Source organism: Pristiophorus japonicus, chromosome 1, assembly GCF_044704955.1.
Source record: "Pristiophorus japonicus isolate sPriJap1 chromosome 1, sPriJap1.hap1, whole genome shotgun sequence".
In the NCBI taxonomy this organism is placed as follows: Eukaryota; Metazoa; Chordata; class Chondrichthyes; family Pristiophoridae; genus Pristiophorus; species Pristiophorus japonicus.
This window is the reverse complement of record NC_091977.1, coordinates 477,036,669-477,058,208: the sequence shown is the minus strand read 5'-3', so window position 1 is coordinate 477,058,208 and position 21,540 is coordinate 477,036,669. Positions and strand designations below refer to the sequence as shown.

The 21,540-nt window shown below is 49.3% G+C and overlaps 4 non-coding genes across 4 annotated transcripts; all 4 read right to left on the bottom strand.

The window, feature by feature from the left end:
- Positions 1 to 1,723: 1,723 nt before the first annotated feature.
- On the bottom strand, positions 1,724 to 1,816 carry trnay-gua (transfer RNA tyrosine (anticodon GUA)). The gene is made up of 2 exons: positions 1,780 to 1,816; positions 1,724 to 1,759 (listed from the first exon to the last, which is right to left on the bottom strand). It is a non-coding gene; the product is annotated as a tRNA-Tyr (tRNA).
- A 5,040-nt stretch (positions 1,817 to 6,856) lies between these two features.
- On the bottom strand, positions 6,857 to 6,929 carry trnaa-agc (transfer RNA alanine (anticodon AGC)). The gene has a single exon. It is a non-coding gene; the product is annotated as a tRNA-Ala (tRNA).
- Positions 6,930 to 13,507: 6,578 nt separating this feature from the next.
- Positions 13,508 to 13,580, bottom strand: trnaa-agc (transfer RNA alanine (anticodon AGC)). Its single transcript has one exon. It is a non-coding gene; the product is annotated as a tRNA-Ala (tRNA).
- Positions 13,581 to 17,501: 3,921 nt separating this feature from the next.
- On the bottom strand, positions 17,502 to 17,594 carry trnay-gua (transfer RNA tyrosine (anticodon GUA)). Its single transcript has 2 exons — positions 17,558 to 17,594; positions 17,502 to 17,537 (listed from the first exon to the last, which is right to left on the bottom strand). It is a non-coding gene; the product is annotated as a tRNA-Tyr (tRNA).
- Positions 17,595 to 21,540: the final 3,946 nt, after the last annotated feature.

Below are 21,540 nucleotides of genomic sequence, written 5' to 3'. Positions count from 1 at the left end.
TCAGTGACACGTGAGACCACGTTTCTTTCTGGAGAATTGCCCTGAGCCAAAAGCAGAGTGGAGAATGCGGGCATCGATCCCGCTACCTCTCACATGCTAAACGAGCACTCTAACATTTGAGCTAATTCCCCAGCAACTTCTTGCAGGTTGCCCTCGTTTGCTTCTCAGTTGCCTTTTCCCACTCGTCTCCAAGCTGCTCCACGACCATCAGAGAAAACCTATTTGAGGACTAGCCCACTCCTTGTATCCAATCGACATTGCGGAGCAGCAGCGAGCGAACAACAGCAGGACGCGAAGCCACAGTAACGAAGAAAGAAGCCGAGAAGAGCACGAGACCACGGAAGGGAAGCGAGGTGACCGGCAAGTAGCGGCCGCCCTGTGTGTGAGGGAGCAGGCGAGAGCGCTGTCTGACTGATAGCCAACTTGTTTTGCCTGAAAGGGAGTGCTGAGTGCTTTGAAGTGTTGCTGCCCACGTCTGCGTGTTGCAGACTGGCGCAATCCAAGATCCAGGATTACGTGCTGAGGGATGCACTTAAAATTGGTACAGTCGCCGCAAAGGCACGGTGGGGAAGGGCCACAGTTTAAAGGCCTTCTGCCACGGTAAATCCGGGGGCAGGAATCAGTACACAACTCCCCTCGGGCTGTACTTGCAACTTCTTTTTCGTGTACATGGAGCACCATGATCTGCAAACACCTATGTAGTGCCATGTACAATGTAAGGTCTGTTTCGTAATGCACGTTGAAAAGAAAAAAATGTAAACGTACCGTCACCCATTCCGTGTACTGTATAGTGACACATGTAATGTAATTTTGTTGAATGTACTACAAGGTATCCCGTATTGTACTTGATCTGAAAAGCAAGGCAATGTATAGAACAGAACTGCCGTCAGCACCCAAATGTAATGTATGGGATTGCTGACCGCAGCTAAACATACTGAACTGCTTTTGAATGTACTGTACAAATTCTTTTGGCTTCTCTCACCTCATATATCCATCTTTGCAAAAATCAAGAAGTCTTGCTTATGACATGGCAGAAAATGGTTTGCTGGGCTTTGGCCCATCTGGCGTGAACTGAGTGAGTGACACGTGAGATCACGTTTCTTTCTGGAGAATTGCCCTGAGCCAAAAGCAGAGTGGAGAATGCGGGCATCGATCCCGCTACCTCTCACCTGCGAAGCAAGCGCTCTACCATTTGAGCTAATTCCCCAGTAGCTTCTTGCAGTTGACCCTCGTTTGCTTCTCAGTCGCCTTTTCGCACTCGTCTCCAAGCTGCTCCACGACCATCAGAGAAAACCTATTTGAGGATTGGCCCACTCCTTCAATGCGGAGCAGCATCGAGCGAGCAACAGCAGGACGGGAAGCCACAGTAACGAAGAAAGAAGCCGAGAAGAGCACGAGACCACGGAAGGGAAGCGAGGTGACCGGCAAGTAGCGGCCGCCCTGTGTGTGAGGGAGCAGGCGAGAGCGCTGTCTGACTGATAGCCAACTTGTTTTGCCTGAAAGGGAGTGCTGAGTGCTTTGAAGTGTTGCTGCTCAATGGCACTCTCTGCTGGTGAGCAGACACAAATGCTCAAGCATAACAGCTGTGTGAAGGTGGATGCAGAGTGCATTAAGGTTTGAGACGAGAAAAGTGGTGTCCTGCGTCTTCAGGGCAACATGATGCACCATAAAGTGAAGAGAGCTGGTTTGAGTGAATTGCTGCTTAATCCAAAAGAACACCAGCTCCTTCAAGCCGGAATTGAACCAGCAACCTAAGGATAATCTTGCTGCATATTTTCACTACAGTCCTCCGCTCTACCAACTGAGCTATCAAAGGGAAGCTGCAAAGATGCTTCTGTGTGATGATTGTTTTCCCAGCGCATGTTGACGCATCTGGCCTCATGGAGTGGCCTGTGCGTCTTCAGTACCAGCCCATGCTGCAGCGCTGTGAGACTGTGAACCACCAGCTACTCTTTACAGCCTGGAAAACGCGTGTGACTAACAATCACAAGAGTGTAGCTTTGACTTCTTATCAGGCTCGCAGATTTTTTGCAAGCTGTGCATTATGAATTTAAAGACCTTGCAAGCTGCCCTACTTGGTCGTGCTGCCTGGCGGCTTGCATGGCAAGTGCCTTCTTCGTGCAGCAGGCAGCGTATCAGTCTGCTCAATCGAAGGTCCTGAGTTAAATGCTCAGAAAAAGAATCAGTGCTAAAAAGTCGTTCTTTTAGCTTCTTTCACTTCATATATCCACCTTTGCAAAAATCAAGAAGTCTTGCTTATGACATGGCAGAAAAAAGTTTGCTGTGCTTTGGCCCATCTGGCGTGAACTCAGTGACACGTGAGACCACGTTTCTTTCTGGAGAATTGCCCTGAGCCAAAAGCAGAGTGGAGAATGCGGGCACCGATCCCGCTACCTCTCACATGCTAAACGAGCGCTCTAACATTTGAGCTAATTCCCCAGCAACTTCTTGCAGGTTGCCCTCGTTTGCTTCTCAGTTGCCTTTTCCCACTCGTCTCCAAGCTGCTCCACGACCATCAGAGAAAACCTATTTGAGGACTGGCCCACTCCTTGTATCCAATCGACATTGCGGAGCAGCAGCGAGCGAGCAACAGCAGGACGCGAAGCCACAGTAACAAAGAAAGAAGCCGAGAAGAGCACGAGACCACGGAAGGGAAGCGAGGTGACCGGCAAGTCGCGGCCGCCCTGTGTGTGAGGGAGCAGGCGAGAGCGCTGTCTGACTGATAGCCAACTTGTTTTGCCTGAAAGGGAGTGCTGAGTGCTTTGAAGTGTTGCTGCCCACGTCTGCGTGTTGCAGACTGGCGCAATCCAAGATCCAGGATTACGTGCTGAGGGACACACTTAAAATTGGTACAGTCGCCGCAAAGGCACGGTGGGGAAGGGCCACAGTTTAAAGGACTTCTGCCACGGTAAACCCGGGGGCAGGAATCAGTACACAACTCCCCTCGGGCTGTACTTGCAACTTCTTTTTCGTGTACATGGAGCACCATGATCTGCAAACACCTATGTAGTGCCATGTACAATGTAAGGTCTGTTTCGTAATGCACGTTGAAAAGAAAAAAATGTAAACGTACCGTCACCCATTCCGTGTACTGTATAGTGACACATGTAATGTAATTTTGTTGAATGTACTACAAGGTATCCCGTATTGTACTTGATCTGAAAAGCAAGGAAATGTATAGACCGGAACTGCCGTCAGCACCCAAATGTAATGTATGGGATTGCTGACCGCAGCAAAACATACTGAACTGCTTTTGAATGTACTGTACAAATTATTTTGGCTTCTCTCACCTCATATATCCATCTTTGCAAAAATCAAGAAGTCTTGCTTATGACATGGCAGAAAATGGTTTGCTGGGCTTTGGCCCATCTGCCGTGAACTCAGTGAGTGACACGTGAGATCACGTTTCTTTCTGGAGAATTGCCCTGAGCCAAAAGCAGAGTGGAGAATGCGGGCATCGATCCCACTACCTCTCACATGCGAAGCAAGCGCTCTACCATTTGAGTTAACTCCCCAGTAGCTTCTTGTAGTTGACCCTCGTTTGCTTCTCAGTCGCTTTTTCGCACTCGTCTCCAAGCTGCTCCACGACCATCAGAGAAAACCTATTTGAGGACTAGCCCACTCCTTGTATCCAATCGACATTGCGGAGCAGCAGCGAGCGAGCAACAGCAGGACGCGAAGCCACAGTAACGAAGAAAGAAGCCGAGAAGAGCACGAGACCACGGAAGGGAAGCGAGGTGACCGGCAAGTAGCGGCCGCCCTGTGTGTGAGGGAGCAGGCGAGAGCGCTGTCTGACTGATAGCCAACTTGTTTTGCCTGAAAGGGAGTGCTGAGTGCTTTGAAGTGTTGCTGCCCACGTCTGCGTGTTGCAGACTGGCGCAATCCAAGATCCAGGATTACGTGCTGAGGGACGCACTTAAAATTGGTACAGTCGCCGCAAAGGCACGGTGGGGAAGGGCCACAGTTTAAAGGCCTTCTGCCACGGTAAACCCGGGGGCAGGAATCAGTACACAACTCCCCTCGGGCTGTACTTGCAACTTCTTTTTCGTGTACATGGAGCACCATGATCTGCAAACACCTATGTAGTGCCATGTACAATGTAAGGTCTGTTTCGTAATGCACGTTGAAAAGAAAAAAATGTAAACGTACCGTCACCCATTCCGTGTACTGTATAGTGACACATGTAATGTAATTTTGTTGAATGTACTACAAGGTATCCCGTATTGTACTTGATCTGAAAAGCAAGGCAATGTATAGAACGGAACTGCCGTCAGCACCCAAATGTAATGTATGGGATTGCTGACCGCAGCTAAACATACTGAACTGCTTTTGAATGTACTGTACAAATTCTTTTGGCTTCTCTCACCTCATATATCCATCTTTGCAAAAATCAAGAAGTCTTGCTTATGACATGGCAGAAAATGGTTTGCTGGGCTTTGGCCCATCTGGCGTGAACTGAGTGAGTGACACGTGAGATCACGTTTCTTTCTGGAGAATTGCCCTGAGCCAAAAGCAGAGTGGAGAATGCGGGCATCGATCCCGCTACCTCTCACATGCGAAGCAAGCGCTCTACCATTTGAGCTAATTCCCCAGTGGCTTCTTGCAGTTGACCCTCGTTTGCTTCTCAGTCGCCCTTTCGCACTCGTCTCCAAGCTGCTCCACGACCATCAGAGAAAATCTATTTGAGGATTGGCCCACTCCTTCAATGCATTGTATCCAATCGACATTGCGGAGCAGCATCGAGCGAGCAACAGCAGGACGGGAAGCCACAGTAACGAAGAAAGAAGCCGAGAAGAGCACGAGACCACGGAAGGGAAGCGAGGTGACCGGCAAGTAGCGGCCGCCCTGTGTGTGATGGAGCAGGCGAGAGCGCTGTCTGACTGATAGCCAACTTGTTTTGCCTGAAAGGGAGTGCTGAGTGCTTTGAAGTGTTGCTGCCCACGTCTGCGTGTTGCAGACTGGCGCAATCCAAGATCCAGGATTACGTGCTGAGGGACGCACTTAAAATTGGTACAGTCGCCGCAAAGGCACGGTGGGGAAGGGCCACAGTTTAAAGGCCTTCTGCCACGGTAAATCCGGGGGCAGGAATCAGTACACAACTCCCCTCGGGCTGTACTTGCAACTTCTTTTTCGTGTACATGGAGCACCATGATCTGCAAACACCTATGTAGTGCCATGTTCAATGTAAGGTCTGTTTCGTAATGCACGTTGAAAAGAAAAAAATGTAAACGTACCGTCACCCATTCCGTGTACTGTATAGTGACACATGTAATGTAATTTTGTTGAATGTACTACAAGGTATCCCGTATTGTACTTGATCTGAAAAGCAAGGAAATGTATAGAACGGAACTGCCGTCAGCACCCAAATGTAATGTATGGGATTGCTGACCGCAGCTAAACATACTGAACTGCTTTTGAATGTACTGTACAAATTCTTTTGGCTTCTCGCACCTCATATATCCATCTTTGCAAAAATCAAGAAGTCTTGCTTATGACATGGCAGAAAATGGTTTGCTGGGCTTTGGCCCATCTGCCGTGAACTCAGTGAGTGACACGTGAGATCACGTTTCTTTCTGGAGAATTGCCCTGAGCCAAAAGCAGAGTGGAGAATGCGGGCATCGATCCCGCTACCTCTCACATGCGAAGCAAGCGCTCTACCATTTGAGCTAATTCCCCAGTAGCTTCTTGCAGTTGACCCTCGTTTGATTCTCAGTCGCCTTTTCGCACTCGTCTCCAAGCTGCTCCACGACCATCAGAGAAAACCTATTTGAGGATTGGCCCACTCCTTCAATGCATTGTATCCAATCGACATTGCGGAGCAGCATCGAGCGAGCAACAGCAGGACGGGAAGCCACAGTAATGAAGAAAGAAGCCGAGAAGAGCACGAGACCACGGAAGGGAAGCGAGGTGACCGGCAAGTAGCGGCCGCCCTGTGTGTGAGGGAGCAGGCGAGAGCGCTGTCTGACTGATAGCCAACTTGTTTTGCCTGAAAGGGAGTGCTGAGTGCTTTGAAGTGTTGCTGCTCAATGGCACTCTCTGCTGGTGAGCAGACACAAATGCTCAAGCATAACAGCTGTGTGAAGGTGGATGCAGAGTGCATTAAGGTTTGAGACGAGAAAAGTGGTGTCCTGCGTCTTCAGGGCAACATGATGCACCATAAAGTGAAGAGAGCTGGTTTGAGTGAATTGCTGCTTAATCCAAAAGAACACCAGCTCCTTCGAGCAAGAATTGAACCAGCAACCTAAGGATGATCTTGCTGCATACTGCTACTAGAGTCCTCTGCACTACCAACTGAGCTATCAAAGGAAAGCTGCAAAGATGCTTCTGTGTGATGATTGTTTTCCCAGCGCATGTTGACGCATCTGGCCTCATGGAGTGGCCTGTGCGTCTTCAGTACCAGCCCATGCTGCAGCGCTGTGAGACTGTGAACCGCCAGCTACTCTTTACAGCCTGGAAAACGCGTGTGACTAACAATCACAAGAGTGTAGCTTTGACTTCTTATTAGGCTCGCAGATTTTTTGCAAGCTGTGCATTATGAATTTAAAGACCTTGCAAGCTGCCCTACTTGGTCGTGCTGCCTGGCGGCTTGCATGGCAAGTGCCTTCTTCGTGCAGCAGGCAGCGTATCAGTCTGCTCAATCGAAGGTCCTGAGTCAAATGCTCAGAAAAGGAATCAGTGCTAAAAAGTCGTTCTTTTAGCTTCTTTCACTTCATATATCCACCTTTGCAAAAATCAAGAAGTCTTGCTTATGACGTGGCAGAAAAAAGTTTGCTGTGCTTTGGCCCATCTGGCGTGAACTCAGTGACACGTGAGACCACGTTTCTTTCAGGAGAATTGCCCTGAGCCAAAAGCAGAGTGGAGAATGCGGGCATCGATCCCGCAACCTCTCACATGCTAAGCGAGCGCTCTACCATTTGAGCTAATTCCCCAGCAGCTTCTTGCAGGTTGCCCTCGTTTGCTTCTCAGTCGCCTTTTCACACTCGTCTCCAAGAAGCTCCACGACCATCAGAGAAAACCTATTTGAGGACTGGCCCACTCCTTGTATCCAATCGACATTGCGGAGCAGCAGCGAGCGAGCAACAGCAGGACGCGAAGCCACAGTAACGAAGAAAGAAGCCGAGAAGAGCACGAGACCGCGGAAGGGAAGCGAGGTGACCGGCAAGTAGCGGCCGCCCTGTGTGTGAGGGAGCAGGCGAGAGCGCTGTCTGACTGATAGCCAACTTGTTTTGCCTGAAAGGGAGTGCTGAGTGCTTTGAAGTGTTGCTGCCCACGTCTGCGTGTTGCAGACTGGCGCAATCCAAGATCCAGGATTACGTGCTGAGGGACGCACTTAAAACTGGTACTGTCGCCGCAAAGGCACGGTGGGTAAGGGCCACAGTTTAAAGGCCTTCTGCCACGGTAAACCCGGGGGCAGGAATCAGTACACAACTCCCCTCGGGCTGTACTTGCAACTTCTTTTTCGTGTACATGGAGCACCATGATCTGCAAACACCTATGTAGTGCCATGTACAATGTAAGGTCTGTTTCGTAATGCACGTTGAAAAGAAAAAAATGTAAACGTACCGTCACCCATTCCGTGTACTGTATAGTGACACATGTAATGTAATTTTGTTGAATGTACTACAAGGTATCCCGTATTGTACTTGATCTGAAAAGCAAGGAAATGTATAGACCGGAACTGCCGTCAGCACCCAAATGTAATGTATGGGATTGCTGACCGCAGCAAAACATACTGAACTGCTTTTGAATGTACTGTACAAATTATTTTGGCTTCTCTCACCTCATATATCCATCTTTGCAAAAATCAAGAAGTCTTGCTTATGACATGGCAGAAAATGGTTTGCTGGGCTTTGGCCCATCTGCCGTGAACTCAGTGAGTGACACGTGAGATCACGTTTCTTTCTGGAGAATTGCCCTGAGCCAAAAGCAGAGTGGAGAATGCGGGCATCGATCCCACTACCTCTCACATGCGAAGCAAGCGCTCTACCATTTGAGTTAACTCCCCAGTAGCTTCTTGTAGTTGACCCTCGTTTGCTTCTCAGTCGCTTTTTTGCACTCGTCTCCAAGCTGCTCCACGACCATCAGAGAAAACCTATTTGAGGACTAGCCCACTCCTTGTATCCAATCGACATTGCGGAGCAGCAGCGAGCGAGCAACAGCAGGACGCGAAGCCACAGTAACGAAGAAAGAAGCCGAGAAGAGCACGAGACCACGGAAGGGAAGCGAGGTGACCGGCAAGTAGCGGCCGCCCTGTGTGTGAGGGAGCAGGCGAGAGCGCTGTCTGACTGATAGCCAACTTGTTTTGCCTGAAAGGGAGTGCTGAGTGCTTTGAAGTGTTGCTGCCCACGTCTGCGTGTTGCAGACTGGCGCAATCCAAGATCCAGGATTACGTGCTGAGGGACGCACTTAAAATTGGTACAGTCGCCGCAAAGGCACGGTGGGGAAGGGCCACAGTTTAAAGGCCTTCTGCCACGGTAAACCCGGGGGCAGGAATCAGTACACAACTCCCCTCGGGCTGTACTTGCAACTTCTTTTTCGTGTACATGGAGCACCATGATCTGCAAACACCTATGTAGTGCCATGTACAATGTAAGGTCTGTTTCGTAATGCACGTTGAAAAGAAAAAAATGTAAACGTACCGTCACCCATTCCGTGTACTGTATAGTGACACATGTAATGTAATTTTGTTGAATGTACTACAAGGTATCCCGTATTGTACTTGATCTGAAAAGCAAGGCAATGTATAGAACGGAACTGCCGTCAGCACCCAAATGTAATGTATGGGATTGCTGACCGCAGCTAAACATACTGAACTGCTTTTGAATGTACTGTACAAATTCTTTTGGCTTCTCTCACCTCATATATCCATCTTTGCAAAAATCAAGAAGTCTTGCTTATGACATGGCAGAAAATGGTTTGCTGGGCTTTGGCCCATCTGGCGTGAACTGAGTGAGTGACACGTGAGATCACGTTTCTTTCTGGAGAATTGCCCTGAGCCAAAAGCAGAGTGGAGAATGCGGGCATCGATCCCGCTACCTCTCACATGCGAAGCAAGCGCTCTACCATTTGAGCTAATTCCCCAGTGGCTTCTTGCAGTTGACCCTCGTTTGCTTCTCAGTCGCCCTTTCGCACTCGTCTCCAAGCTGCTCCACGACCATCAGAGAAAATCTATTTGAGGATTGGCCCACTCCTTCAATGCATTGTATCCAATCGACATTGCGGAGCAGCATCGAGCGAGCAACAGCAGGACGGGAAGCCACAGTAACGAAGAAAGAAGCCGAGAAGAGCACGAGACCACGGAAGGGAAGCGAGGTGACCGGCAAGTAGCGGCCGCCCTGTGTGTGATGGAGCAGGCGAGAGCGCTGTCTGACTGATAGCCAACTTGTTTTGCCTGAAAGGGAGTGCTGAGTGCTTTGAAGTGTTGCTGCCCACGTCTGCGTGTTGCAGACTGGCGCAATCCAAGATCCAGGATTACGTGCTGAGGGACGCACTTAAAACTGGTACTGTCGCCGCAAAGGCACGGTGGGTAAGGGCCACAGTTTAAAGGCCTTCTGCCACGGTAAACCCGGGGGCAGGAATCAGTACACAACTCCCCTCGGGCTGTACTTGCAACTTCTTTTTCGTGTACATGGAGCACCATGATCTGCAAACACCTATGTAGTGCCATGTACAATGTAAGGTCTGTTTCGTAATGCACGTTGAAAAGAAAAAAATGTAAACGTACCGTCACCCATTCCGTGTACTGTATAGTGACACATGTAATGTAATTTTGTTGAATGTACTACAAGGTATCCCGTATTGTACTTGATCTGAAAAGCAAGGAAATGTATAGACCGGAACTGCCGTCAGCACCCAAATGTAATGTATGGGATTGCTGACCGCAGCAAAACATACTGAACTGCTTTTGAATGTACTGTACAAATTATTTTGGCTTCTCTCACCTCATATATCCATCTTTGCAAAAATCAAGAAGTCTTGCTTATGACATGGCAGAAAATGGTTTGCTGGGCTTTGGCCCATCTGCCGTGAACTCAGTGAGTGACACGTGAGATCACGTTTCTTTCTGGAGAATTGCCCTGAGCCAAAAGCAGAGTGGAGAATGCGGGCATCGATCCCACTACCTCTCACATGCGAAGCAAGCGCTCTACCATTTGAGTTAACTCCCCAGTAGCTTCTTGTAGTTGACCCTCGTTTGCTTCTCAGTCGCTTTTTTGCACTCGTCTCCAAGCTGCTCCACGACCATCAGAGAAAACCTATTTGAGGACTAGCCCACTCCTTGTATCCAATCGACATTGCGGAGCAGCAGCGAGCGAGCAACAGCAGGACGCGAAGCCACAGTAACGAAGAAAGAAGCCGAGAAGAGCACGAGACCACGGAAGGGAAGCGAGGTGACCGGCAAGTAGCGGCCGCCCTGTGTGTGAGGGAGCAGGCGAGAGCGCTGTCTGACTGATAGCCAACTTGTTTTGCCTGAAAGGGAGTGCTGAGTGCTTTGAAGTGTTGCTGCCCACGTCTGCGTGTTGCAGACTGGCGCAATCCAAGATCCAGGATTACGTGCTGAGGGACGCACTTAAAATTGGTACAGTCGCCGCAAAGGCACGGTGGGGAAGGGCCACAGTTTAAAGGCCTTCTGCCACGGTAAACCCGGGGGCAGGAATCAGTACACAACTCCCCTCGGGCTGTACTTGCAACTTCTTTTTCGTGTACATGGAGCACCATGATCTGCAAACACCTATGTAGTGCCATGTACAATGTAAGGTCTGTTTCGTAATGCACGTTGAAAAGAAAAAAATGTAAACGTACCGTCACCCATTCCGTGTACTGTATAGTGACACATGTAATGTAATTTTGTTGAATGTACTACAAGGTATCCCGTATTGTACTTGATCTGAAAAGCAAGGCAATGTATAGAACGGAACTGCCGTCAGCACCCAAATGTAATGTATGGGATTGCTGACCGCAGCTAAACATACTGAACTGCTTTTGAATGTACTGTACAAATTCTTTTGGCTTCTCTCACCTCATATATCCATCTTTGCAAAAATCAAGAAGTCTTGCTTATGACATGGCAGAAAATGGTTTGCTGGGCTTTGGCCCATCTGGCGTGAACTGAGTGAGTGACACGTGAGATCACGTTTCTTTCTGGAGAATTGCCCTGAGCCAAAAGCAGAGTGGAGAATGCGGGCATCGATCCCGCTACCTCTCACATGCGAAGCAAGCGCTCTACCATTTGAACTAATTCCCCAGTGGCTTCTTGCAGTTGACCCTCGTTTGCTTCTCAGTCGCCCTTTCGCACTCGTCTCCAAGCTGCTCCACGACCATCAGAGAAAATCTATTTGAGGATTGGCCCACTCCTTCAATGCATTGTATCCAATCGACATTGCGGAGCAGCATCGAGCGAGCAACAGCAGGACGGGAAGCCACAGTAACGAAGAAAGAAGCCGAGAAGAGCACGAGACCACGGAAGGGAAGCGAGGTGACCGGCAAGTAGCGGCCGCCCTGTGTGTGATGGAGCAGGCGAGAGCGCTGTCTGACTGATAGCCAACTTGTTTTGCCTGAAAGGGAGTGCTGAGTGCTTTGAAGTGTTGCTGCCCACGTCTGCGTGTTGCAGACTGGCGCAATCCAAGATCCAGGATTACGTGCTGAGGGACGCACTTAAAATTGGTACAGTCGCCGCAAAGGCACGGTGGGGAAGGGCCACAGTTTAAAGGCCTTCTGCCACGGTAAATCCGGGGGCAGGAATCAGTACACAACTCCCCTCGGGCTGTACTTGCAACTTCTTTTTCGTGTACATGGAGCACCATGATCTGCAAACACCTATGTAGTGCCATGTTCAATGTAAGGTCTGTTTCGTAATGCACGTTGAAAAGAAAAAAATGTAAACGTACCGTCACCCATTCCGTGTACTGTATAGTGACACATGTAATGTAATTTTGTTGAATGTACTACAAGGTATCCCGTATTGTACTTGATCTGAAAAGCAAGGAAATGTATAGAACGGAACTGCCGTCAGCACCCAAATGTAATGTATGGGATTGCTGACCGCAGCTAAACATACTGAACTGCTTTTGAATGTACTGTACAAATTCTTTTGGCTTCTCGCACCTCATATATCCATCTTTGCAAAAATCAAGAAGTCTTGCTTATGACATGGCAGAAAATGGTTTGCTGGGCTTTGGCCCATCTGCCGTGAACTCAGTGAGTGACACGTGAGATCACGTTTCTTTCTGGAGAATTGCCCTGAGCCAAAAGCAGAGTGGAGAATGCGGGCATCGATCCCGCTACCTCTCACATGCGAAGCAAGCGCTCTACCATTTGAGCTAATTCCCCAGTAGCTTCTTGCAGTTGACCCTCGTTTGATTCTCAGTCGCCTTTTCGCACTCGTCTCCAAGCTGCTCCACGACCATCAGAGAAAACCTATTTGAGGATTGGCCCACTCCTTCAATGCATTGTATCCAATCGACATTGCGGAGCAGCATCGAGCGAGCAACAGCAGGACGGGAAGCCACAGTAATGAAGAAAGAAGCCGAGAAGAGCACGAGACCACGGAAGGGAAGCGAGGTGACCGGCAAGTAGCGGCCGCCCTGTGTGTGAGGGAGCAGGCGAGAGCGCTGTCTGACTGATAGCCAACTTGTTTTGCCTGAAAGGGAGTGCTGAGTGCTTTGAAGTGTTGCTGCTCAATGGCACTCTCTGCTGGTGAGCAGACACAAATGCTCAAGCATAACAGCTGTGTGAAGGTGGATGCAGAGTGCATTAAGGTTTGAGACGAGAAAAGTGGTGTCCTGCGTCTTCAGGGCAACATGATGCACCATAAAGTGAAGAGAGCTGGTTTGAGTGAATTGCTGCTTAATCCAAAAGAACACCAGCTCCTTCGAGCAAGAATTGAACCAGCAACCTAAGGATGATCTTGCTGCATACTGCTACTACAGTCCTCTGCACTACCAACTGAGCTATCAAAGGAAAGCTGCAAAGATGCTTCTGTGTGATGATTGTTTTCCCAGCGCATGTTGACGCATCTGGCCTCATGGAGTGGCCTGTGCGTCTTCAGTACCAGCCCATGCTGCAGCGCTGTGAGACTGTGAACCGCCAGCTACTCTTTACAGCCTGGAAAACGCGTGTGACTAACAATCACAAGAGTGTAGCTTTGACTTCTTATTAGGCTCGCAGATTTTTTGCAAGCTGTGCATTATGAATTTAAAGACCTTGCAAGCTGCCCTACTTGGTCGTGCTGCCTGGCGGCTTGCATGGCAAGTGCCTTCTTCGTGCAGCAGGCAGCGTATCAGTCTGCTCAATCGAAGGTCCTGAGTCAAATGCTCAGAAAAGGAATCAGTGCTAAAAAGTCGTTCTTTTAGCTTCTTTCACTTCATATATCCACCTTTGCAAAAATCAAGAAGTCTTGCTTATGACGTGGCAGAAAAAAGTTTGCTGTGCTTTGGCCCATCTGGCGTGAACTCAGTGACACGTGAGACCACGTTTCTTTCAGGAGAATTGCCCTGAGCCAAAAGCAGAGTGGAGAATGCGGGCATCGATCCCGCAACCTCTCACATGCTAAGCGAGCGCTCTACCATTTGAGCTAATTCCCCAGCAGCTTCTTGCAGGTTGCCCTCGTTTGCTTCTCAGTCGCCTTTTCACACTCGTCTCCAAGAAGCTCCACGACCATCAGAGAAAACCTATTTGAGGACTGGCCCACTCCTTGTATCCAATCGACATTGCGGAGCAGCAGCGAGCGAGCAACAGCAGGACGCGAAGCCACAGTAACGAAGAAAGAAGCCGAGAAGAGCACGAGACCGCGGAAGGGAAGCGAGGTGACCGGCAAGTAGCGGCCGCCCTGTGTGTGAGGGAGCAGGCGAGAGCGCTGTCTGACTGATAGCCAACTTGTTTTGCCTGAAAGGGAGTGCTGAGTGCTTTGAAGTGTTGCTGCCCACGTCTGCGTGTTGCAGACTGGCGCAATCCAAGATCCAGGATTACGTGCTGAGGGACGCACTTAAAACTGGTACTGTCGCCGCAAAGGCACGGTGGGTAAGGGCCACAGTTTAAAGGCCTTCTGCCACGGTAAACCCGGGGGCAGGAATCAGTACACAACTCCCCTCGGGCTGTACTTGCAACTTCTTTTTCGTGTACATGGAGCACCATGATCTGCAAACACCTATGTAGTGCCATGTACAATGTAAGGTCTGTTTCGTAATGCACGTTGAAAAGGAAAAAATGTAAACGTACCGTCACCCATTCCGTGTACTGTATAGTGACACATGTAATGTAATTTTGTTGAATGTACTACAAGGTATCCCGTATTGTACTTGATCTGAAAAGCAAGGAAATGTATAGAACGGAACTGCCGTCAGCACCCAAATGTAATGTATGGGATTGCTGACCGCAGCTAAACATACTGAACTGCTTTTGAATGTACTGTACAAATTCTTTTGGCTTCTCGCACCTCATATATCTATCTTTGCAAAAATCAAGAAGTCTTGCTTATGACATGGCAGAAAATGGTTTGCTGGGCTTTGGCCCATCTGCCGTGAACTCAGTGAGTGACACGTGAGATCACGTTTCTTTCTGGAGAATTGCCCTGAGCCAAAAGCAGAGTGGAGAATGCGGGCATCGATCCCGCTACCTCTCACATGCGAAGCAAGCGCTCTACCATTTGAGCTAATTCCCCAGTAGCTTCTTGCAGTTGACCCTCCTTTGCTTCTCAGTCGCCTTTTCGCACTCGTCTCCAAGCTGCTCCACGACCATCAGAGAAAACCTATTTGAGGATTGGCCCACTCCTTCAATGCATTGTATCCAATCGACATTGCGGAGCAGCATCGAGCGAGCAACAGCAGGACGGGAAGCCACAGTAACGAAGAAAGAAGCCGAGAAGAGCACGAGACCACGGAAGGGAAGCGAGGTGACCGGCAAGTAGCGGCCGCCCTGTGTGTGAGGGAGCAGGCGAGAGCGCTGTCTGACTGATAGCCAACTTGTTTTGCCTGAAAGGGAGTGCTGAGTGCTTTGAAGTGTTGCTGCTCAATGGCACTCTCTGCTGGTGAGCAGACACAAATGCTCAAGCATAACAGCTGTGTGAAGGTGGATGCAGAGTGCATTAAGGTTTGAGACGAGAAAAGTGGTGTCCTGCGTCTTCAGGGCAACATGATGCACCATAAAGTGAAGAGAGCTGGTTTGAGTGAATTGCTGCTTAATCCAAAAGAACACCAGCTCCTTCGAGCAAGAATTGAACCAGCAACCTAAGGATGATCTTGCTGCATATTGCTACTACAGTCCTCTGCACTACCAACTGAGCTATCAAAGGAAAGCTGCAAAGATGCTTCTGTGTGATGATTGTTTTTCCAGCGCATGTTGACGCATCTGGCCTCATGGAGTGGCCTGTGCGTCTTCAGTACCAGCCCATGCTGCAGCGCTGTGAGACTGTGAACCGCCAGCTACTCTTTACAGCCTGGAAAACGCGTGTGACTAACAATCACAAGAGTGTAGCTTTGACTTCTTATTAGGCTTGCAGATTTTTTGCAAGCTGTGCATTATGAATTTAAAGACCTTGCAAGCTGCCCTACTTGGTCGTGCTGCCTGGCGGCTTGCATGGCAAGTGCCTTCTTCGTGCAGCAGGCAGCGTATCAGTCTGCTCAATCGAAGGTCCTGAGTCAAATGCTCAGAAAAGGAATCAGTGCTAAAAAGTCGTTCTTTTCGCTTCTTTCACTTCATATATCCACCTTTGCAAAAATCAAGAAGTCTTGCTTATGACATGGCAGAAAAAAGTTTGCTGTGCTTTGGCCCATCTGGCGTGAACTCAGTGACACGTGAGACCACGTTTCTTTCTGGAGAATTGCCCTGAGCCAAAAGCAAAGTGGAGAATGCGGGCATCGATCCCACTACCTCTCACATGCTAAGCGAGCGCTCTACCATTTGAGCTAATTCCCCAGCAGCTTCTTGCAGGTTGCCCTCGTTTGCTTCTCAGTCGCCTTTTCCCACTCGTCTCCAAGCTGCTCCACGACCATCAAAGAAAACCTATTTGAGGACTAGCCCACTCCTTGTATCCAATCGACATTGCGGAGCAGCAGCGAGCGAGCAACAGCAGGACGCGAAGCCACAGTAACGAAGAAAGAAGCCGAGAAGAGCACGAGACCACGGAAGGGAAGCGAGGTGACCGGCAAGTAGCGGCCGCCCTGTGTGTGAGGGAGCAGGCGAGAGCGCTGTCTGACTGATAGCCAACTTGTTTTGCCTGAAAGGGAGTGCTGAGTGCTTTGAAGTGTTGCTGCCCACGTCTGCGTGTTGCAGACTGGCGCAATCCAAGATCCAGGATTACGTGCTGAGGGACGCACTTAAAATTGGTACAGTCGCCGCAAAGGCACGGTGGGGAAGGGCCACAGTTTAAAGGCCTTCTGCCACGGTAAATCCGGGGGCAGGAATCAGTACACAACTCCCCTCGGGCTGTACTTGCAACTTCTTTTTCGTGTACATGGAGCACCATGATCTGCAAACACCTATGTAGTGCCATGTACAATGTAAGGTCTGTTTCGTAATGCACGTTGAAAAGAAAAAAATGTAAACGTACCGTCACCCATTCCGTGTACTGTATAGTGACACATGTAATGTAATTTTGTTGAATGTACTACAAGGTATCCCGTATTGTACTTGATCTGAAAAGCAAGGCAATGTATAGAACGGAACTGCCGTCAGCACCCAAATGTAATGTATGGGATTGCTGACCGCAGCTAAACATACTGAACTGCTTTTGAATGTACTGTACAAATTCTTTTGGCTTCTCTCACCTCATATATCCATCTTTGCAAAAATCAAGAAGTCTTGCTTATGACATGGCAGAAAATGGTTTGCTGGGCTTTGGCCCATCTGGCGTGAACTGAGTGAGTGACACGTGAGATCACGTTTCTTTCTGGAGAATTGCCCTGAGCCAAAAGCAGAGTGGAGAATGCGGGCATCGATCCCGCTACCTCTCACCTGCGAAGCAAGCGCTCTACCATTTGAGCTAATTCCCCAGTGGCTTCTTGCAGTTGACCCTCGTTTGCTTCTCAGTCGCCTTTTCGCACTCGTCTCCAAGCTGCTCCACGACCATCAGAGAAAACCTATTTGAGGATTGGCCCACTCCTTCAATGCGGAGCAGCATCGAGCGAGCAACAGCAGGACGGGAAGCCACAGTAACGAAGAAAGAAGCCGAGAAGAGCACGAGACCACGGAAGGGAAGCGAGGTGACCGGCAAGTAGCGGCCGCCCTGTGTGTGAGGGAGCAGGCGAGAGCGCTGTCTGACTGATAGCCAACTTGTTTTGCCTGAAAGGGAGTGCTGAGTGCTTTGAAGTGTTGCTGCTCAATGGCACTCTCTGCTGGTGAGCAGACACAAATGCTCAAGCATAACAGCTGTGTGAAGGTGGATGCAGAGTGCATTAAGGTTTGAGACGAGAAAAGTGGTGTCCTGCGTCTTCAGGGCAACATGATGCACCATAAAGTGAAGAGAGCTGGTTTGAGTGAATTGCTGCTTAATCCAAAAGAACACCAGCTCCTTCGAGCAAGAATTGAACCAGCAACCTAAGGATAATCTTGCTGCATATTGTCACTACAGTCCTCCGCTCTACCAACTGAGCTATCGAAGGGAAGCTGCAAAGATGCTTCTGTGTGATGATTGTTTTCCCAGCGCATGTTGACGCATCTGGCCTCATGGAGTGGCCTGTGCGTCTTCAGTACCAGCCCATGCTGCAGCGCTGTGAGACTGTGAACCGCCAGCTACTCTTTACAGCCTGGAAAACGCGTGTGACTAACAATCACAAGAGTGTAGCTTTGACTTCTTATCAGGCTCGCAGATTTTTTGCAAGCTGTGCATTATGAATTTAAAGACCTTGCAAGCTGCCCTACTTGGTCGTGCTGCCTGGCGGCTTGCATGGCAAGTGCCTTCTTCGTGCAGCAGGCAGCGTATCAGTCTGCTCAATCGAAGGTCCTGAGTTAAATGCTCAGAAAAAGAATCAGTGCTAAAAAGTCGTTCTTTTAGCTTCTTTCACTTCATATATCCACCTTTGCAAAAATCAAGAAGTCTTGCTTATGACATGGCAGAAAAAAGTTTGCTGTGCTTTGACCCATCTGGCGTGAACTCAGTGACACGTGAGACCACGTTTCTTTCTGGAGAATTGCCCTGAGCCAAAAGCAGAGTGGAGAATGCGGGCATCGATCCCGCTACCTCTCACATGCTAAACGAGCGCTCTAACATTTGAGCTAATTCCCCAGCAACTTCTTGCAGGTTGCCCTCGTTTGCTTCTCAGTTGCCTTTTCCCACTCGTCTCCAAGCTGCTCCACGACCATCAGAGAAAACCTATTTGAGGACTGGCCCACTCCTTGTATCCAATCGACATTGCGGAGCAGCAGCGAGCGAGCAACAGCAGGACGCGAAGCCACAGTAACAAAGAAAGAAGCCGAGAAGAGCACGAGACCACGGAAGGGAAGCGAGGTGACCGGCAAGTCGCGGCCGCCCTGTGTGTGAGGGAGCAGGCGAGAGCGCGGTCTGACTGATAGCCAACTTGTTTTGCCTGAAAGGGAGTGCTGAGTGCTTTGAAGTGTTGCTGCCCACGCCTGCGTGTTGCAGACTGGCGCAATCCAAGATCCAGGATTACGTGCTGAGGGACGCACTTAAAATTGGTACAGTCGCCGCAAAGGCACGGTGGGGAAGGGCCACAGTTTAAAGGCCTTCTGCCACGGTAAACCCGGGGGCAGGAATCAGTACACAACTCCCCTCGGGCTGTACTTGCAACTTCTTTTTCGTGTACATGGAGCACCATGATCTGCAAACACCTATGTAGTGCCATGTACAATGTAAGGTCTGTTTCGTAATGCACGTTGAAAAGAAAAAAATGTAAACGTACCGTCACCCATTCCGTGTACTGTATAGTGACACATGTAATGTAATTTTGTTGAATGTACTACAAGGTATCCCGTATTGTACTTGATCTGAAAAGCAAGGAAATGTATAGACCGGAACTGCCGTCAGCACCCAAATGTAATGTATGGGATTGCTGACCGCAGCAAAACATACTGAACTGCTTTTGAATGTACTGTACAAATTCTTTTGGCTTCTCTCACCTCATATATCCATCTTTGCAAAAATCAAGAAGTCTTGCTTATGACATGGCAGAAAATGGTTTGCTGGGCTTTGGCCCATCTGCCGTGAACTCAGTGAGTGACACGTGAGATCACGTTTCTTTCTGGAGAATTGCCCTGAGCCAAAAGCAGAGTGGAGAATGCGGGCATCGATCCCACTACCTCTCACATGCGAAGCAAGCGCTCTACCATTTGAGTTAACTCCCCAGTAGCTTCTTGTAGTTGACCCTCGTTTGCTTCTCAGTCGCCTTTTTGCACTCGTCTCCAAGCTGCTCCACGACCATCAGAGAAAACCTATTTGAGGACTAGCCCACTCCTTGTATCCAATCGACATTGCGGAGCAGCAGCGAGCGAGCAACAGCAGGACGCGAAGCCACAGTAACGAAGAAAGAAGCCGAGAAGAGCACGAGACCACGGAAGGGAAGCGAGGTGACCGGCAAGTAGCGGCCGCCCTGTGTGTGAGGGAGCAGGCGAGAGCGCTGTCTGACTGATAGCCAACTTGTTTTGCCTGAAAGGGAGTGCTGAGTGCTTTGAAGTGTTGCTGCCCACGTCTGCGTGTTGCAGACTGGCGCAATCCAAGATCCAGGATTACGTGCTGAGGGACGCACTTAAAATTGGTACAGTCGCCGCAAAGGCACGGTGGGGAAGGGCCACAGTTTAAAGGCCTTCTGCCACGGTAAACCCGGGGGCAGGAATCAGTACACAACTCCCCTCGGGCTGTACTTGCAACTTCTTTTTCGTGTACATGGAGCACCATGATCTGCAAACACCTATGTAGTGCCATGTACAATGTAAGGTCTGTTTCGTAATGCACGTTGAAAAGAAAAAAATGTAAACGTACCGTCACCCATTCCGTGTACTGTATAGTGACACATGTAATGTAATTTTGTTGAATGTACTACAAGGTATCCCGTATTGTACTTGATCTGAAAAGCAAGGCAAAGTATAGAACGGAACTGCCGTCAGCACCCAAATGTAATGTATGGGATTGCTGACCGCAGCTAAACATACTGAACTGCTTTTGAATGTACTGTACAAATTCTTTTGGCTTCTCTCACCTCATATATCCATCTTTGCAAAAATCAAGAAGTCTTGCTTATGACATGGCAGAAAATGGTTTGCTGGGCTTTGGCCCATCTGGCGTGAACTGAGTGAGTGACACGTGAGATCACGTTTCTTTCTGGAGAATTGCCCTGAGCCAAAAGCAGAGTGGAGAATGCGGGCATCGATCCCGCTACCTCTCACATGCGAAGCAAGCGCTCTACCATTTGAGCTAATTCCCCAGTGGCTTCTTGCAGTTGACCCTCGTTTGCTTCTCAGTCGCCTTTTCGCACTCGTCTCCAAGCTGCTCCACGACCATCAGAGAAAATCTATTTGAGGATTGGCCCACTCCTTCAATGCATTGTATCCAATCGACATTGCGGAGCAGCATCGAGCGAGCAACAGCAGGACGGGAAGCCACAGTAACGAAGAAAGAAGCCGAGAAGAGCACGAGACCACGGAAGGGAAGCGAGGTGACCGGCAAGTAGCGGCCGCCCTGTGTGTGATGGAGCAGGCGAGAGCGCTGTCTGACTGATAGCCAACTTGTTTTGCCTGAAAGGGAGTGCTGAGTGCTTTGAAGTGTTGCTGCCCACGTCTGCGTGTTGCAGACTGGCGCAATCCAAGATCCAGGATTACGTGCTGAGGGACGCACTTAAAATTGGTACAGTCGCCGCAAAGGCACGGTGGGGAAGGGCCACAGTTTAAAGGCCTTCTGCCACGGTAAATCCGGGGGCAGGAATCAGTACACAACTCCCCTCGGGCTGTACTTGCAACTTCTTTTTCGTGTACATGGAGCACCATGATCTGCAAACACCTATGAAGTGCCATGTACAATGTAAGGTCTGTTTCGTAATGCACGTTGAAAAGAAAAAAATGTAAACGTACCGTCACCCATTCCGTGTACTGTATAGTGACACATGTAATGTAATTTTGTTGAATGTACGACAAGGTATCCCGTATTGTACTTGATCTGAAAAGCAAGGCAATGTATAGAACGGAACTGCCGTCAGCACCCAAATGTAATGTATGGGATTGCTGACCGCAGCTAAACATACTGAACTGCTTTTGAATGTACTGTACAAATTCTTTTGGCTTCTCTCACCTCATATATCCATCTTTGCAAAAATCAAGAAGTCTTGCTTATGACATGGCAGAAAATGGTTTGCTGGGCTTTGGCCCATCTGGCGTGAACTGAGTGAGTGACACGTGAGATCCCGTTTCTTTCTGGAGAATTGCCCTGAGCCAAAAGCAGAGTGGAGAATGCGGGCATCGATCCCGCTACCTCTCACATGCGAAGCAAGCGCTCTACCATTTGAGCTAATTCCCCAGTGGCTTCTTGCAGTTGACCCTCGTTTGCTTCTCAGTCGCCTTTTCGCACTCGTCTCCAAGCTGCTCCACGACCATCAGAGAAAA